The sequence below is a fragment of the Pipistrellus kuhlii genome, unplaced genomic scaffold (assembly GCF_014108245.1).
Source record: "Pipistrellus kuhlii isolate mPipKuh1 unplaced genomic scaffold, mPipKuh1.p scaffold_m20_p_3, whole genome shotgun sequence".
Lineage (NCBI taxonomy): Eukaryota > Metazoa > Chordata > Mammalia > Chiroptera > Vespertilionidae > Pipistrellus > Pipistrellus kuhlii.
The window spans coordinates 56,073,600-56,077,284 of NW_023425529.1; the positions used below are offsets into that span (position 1 = coordinate 56,073,600).

Here is a 3,685-nt window from a genome sequence, read left to right on the forward strand (position 1 = left end):
TGTTGTCCAAAATATACAGAGAACATAATACAGAAATATGAAAGGAACTCTTAAAACTTAATAAGAAAAATTACCTGGTTAAAAAGAAGCTAAAGACTTTAACAGACACCACACCAGAATAGATAGACAGATGGCAAATAAGCACATGAAAAGATGCTCCACATCAGTTGCCATCAGGGAAATGCAAATTAAAACAAGGACGTACCACTATACGTCTATTAGAACTGTCAAAATCCGGAACACTGACACCACATGCTGATGATGGGGAGCAACGAGAATTTTCCTTCATTGCTGGTGGGAATGCAACATGGTACAGCAACTTTGGATGGCAGTGGCTTTCTAATAAAACTAAACATGTTCTGACCATAAAATTCATCAGTTGTACCCCTTGGTGTTGACCCAAAGAATTTGAAAACATGTCCACACAAAAACTTGCATTTGGATGTTTATGGCATCTTTACTCATAAGTGCCAAACCTGGAAGTAACCAGCATGTCCTTCAGTAGGTAAATGGATATATGGTGATAGGTTGGATAATGGTATGTTATTCAATGCTAAAGGGAAGTGAGCTGTCAAGCTCTGAAAAGACATGGAGTAAACTTAAGTGCATAGTACTCAGTGAAAGAAGCCAAAATGAAAAAGCCACTTACTGTGTGATTCCACCAATATGACATTCTGGAAAAGGCAAAGCTATGGAGAGAGTAAAGGGAGCAGTGGTTGCCAGGAGTTGGGGAGAGGGGACAGTGAATAGGCCAAGCACATGGGGTATGTAACCAGGCAGTGAAAATACTCTGTGTAATGCTGTAATAGTGGATGCATGTCCTTATACACTTATCCAAACTCATGTAATGTGCAACACCAGGAATGAATTCTAGGTAAGCTGTGGACTCTGGGTGATAACGATGTGGCAATGTAGGCTCATGGTTGGTAACAAATGCACCACGCTCATGGAGAAGGTTGATACTGAGGGAAGCTATGCCTATGTGAGGAGAGAGTAGGTGGGACATCTCTGTACCTTTTGCTCAATTTCAGTGAACCTAAAACTACTCAAAAAATAAAATCAATTTAAGAAAAAAACACCTTATGCCTCTGTACTTAACAGTATTAGGTTTGAGGCGCAAATAATTAGAAATAAGTTTTCCCTTGCAGGAACATCTATACTAATAATATCTATACTAATAAAAGGGTAATATGAAAATTGGTCAGGACACCCTCAAAGTATCGACCGAATAGCAGGCTGTGTGGGGTGACAAGGATGGCAGGGGGGTTAGTGAGGGATGACAAAACATATGAACAGCAGGCTGCGTGGGGGCAGTTAGGGGCAACCAGGCCAGTAGGGGGTGCAGTAAGGGGTGACCAGGCTGTTGTGTGTGTGGGGGTGGAGTTAGGGGTGACCAGGTTGGTGGGTGGGGGCAGTTAGAGGTAACCAGGCCGGGGGGGGGGGGGGGGGTAGGGGGGGGGCAGGGGAACAGTTGGGAGCAAGCAGGCAGGCAGGGAAGTAGTAAGGGGCAACCAGGCCAGGGGGGGGGGCAGTTAGGGGTGAAGGCCTTTTATTATAATAGAAGAAAAATGCTGTTTGTGGTATACTAAAATTAATTCAGTCTCAATAAAGAGCCCTGAATCAACAAATACTCCAATTCTTAAATTTATTTAAGTAGTAAAAACACTTTTTCTCATTGTTTAAAAAATATAGTAAAATAATTTTACTAATGGTTATGATCCAAGTAAGGGTCATCAGAGCCTGAAGGAAAAGGCTTTTAATGTAAAAAATAATTTTTTAAAATTCTCCTTAGGCATAAAAATAACCCCACAGGGGATAGCAGACTTATCCACAAAAAGACAGGCATTCATTGATCCTGGCAGATAGTAGGTGCTCAATAAATCTTTTTAAAAATGTATTTTATTACTTTTTTTTACAGAGAGGAAAGGAGAGGGATAGAGGATTAGAAACATGGATGAGAGAGAGAGAATCACTGATCAGCTGCCTCTTGCACACCTCCTACTGGAGATGTGCCCGCAACCAATGTACATGCCCCTGACCGGAATCGAACCTGGGACCTTTCAAACCGCAGGCCGACGGTCTATCCATTGAGCCAAACCGGTTTCAGCTCAATAAATCTTTTTGTGGCATTTATATGATAGCAGTGGCAAGAAAACTTAAGAGAAAAAAGTAAAGACAAACATTTTTAGGAATTTTAGATTCACAAAATACTGATGTTGGAAAAGATTTCAGAGATCTTCCCAGCCTCTCTGTTCCTCTAACTCCACCGGTCCTCAACCCTGAGGTTCCCACCAGCCCCACACTGGGAGGTGAGTAAGGCCCAGTCCTAGAGCTGTGCCCTCTGAGGCACCCAACTCTCCTCTGGAGCAGAGGAGCGGCCTTTTCCTGGGCACTGCAAGAGGACTTTGCTTCTGCCTCTTCTAAATGCTAGCTCTCCCCCGCCCCCCAGCGCCCCTCGACTCAAAAGTCTAGTTAATGTATAGTAGTCGTTATTACTAATTCGAGATATAGACAATGGTATACATATTTTCATTTAATATGATAGCTCTTTTCTTTCAGGGAAAATGATACTCGATTTACTTATGACTTTAAACTCTGCTATTTTTCTTCTATCATATTAGGTCTCTTTTCAGTAAATTAATAATAATATAATGACAACATTAAATTTACATATTTCTTGCTATGAACCAGTCTCTTAAGAGTTTTATGTTCTCATTTGATCTTGGCAACAACATTATTAATTTAATACCATCATTTGTCCTCACTTGCAGATGAAGCAAGAAGATACAGAAAAGTGTAGTGACTTGCTGTTAGCCACACAGCTAAGGGTGGTACATTTACTAGTCTGAAATAAAATGCATAGATTACATAACCCTCACATACATAATTTTTAAAGTATTTATGCTTTTTTCAATTATAGTTGATACAATATTATATTAATTTCTGGTGTACAGCAAAGTGATTAAACACTTATATAACTTACAAAGTGCTCATCCCATAAATCTAGTATCTAACTGACACCATGCATAGTTATTGCAATATTATTCCACATAATTTAAGTATATATTATGCTCTTAAATATCATGCTATACTATCTTTCGAGAGTTTTTCTACTTTAACAGTAATTTTTAATTATTAAAACAAATTGCTGCTATATTAGTTGTCACTGGATACATTCAACTGAGTGATCTAATGGGTATATTTAAAATTTATAATATGCTAGAAATGATTTATTTTGCAAATATTATATAAATGATGAAAAACTTCACTTTAAAACTTTATTTTTCAATTATAGCTTACATTCAATATTGGTTTACATTAGTTTCAGGTGTACAGCATGGTAGTTACATAATCATATACTTTACAAAATCATGCCCCATATTTCAAGTACCCTCCTGGTTCCATACATAGTTATTAGAATATTATTGACTGTATTCCCTACACTTCACTTTACATCCCCGTGACTATTTGTAACTACTAATTTATACTTTTTAATCCTTTCACCTTTTTTATCCAGTCTCCTCCCCCTTCTCTCATCTGGAACCAACTTTCTGCTCCCTGTATCTATGAGTCTGTTTCTATTTTGTGTGCTCATTTATTTTGTTCTTTAGATTCCACGTGTTTGGAATAGGTTTTCATATGGTATTTGTCTTTCTCTAACTTATTTCACTTAGCTTAAATTGCA

General features: G+C 38.4%; 1 protein-coding gene across 1 annotated transcript in view; it reads right to left on the bottom strand.

The window, feature by feature from the left end:
• Positions 1-3,685, bottom strand: part of GRIP1 (glutamate receptor interacting protein 1) — a 658,373-nt gene that overhangs the window by 395,541 nt on the left and 259,147 nt on the right. The window lies entirely within an intron of this gene.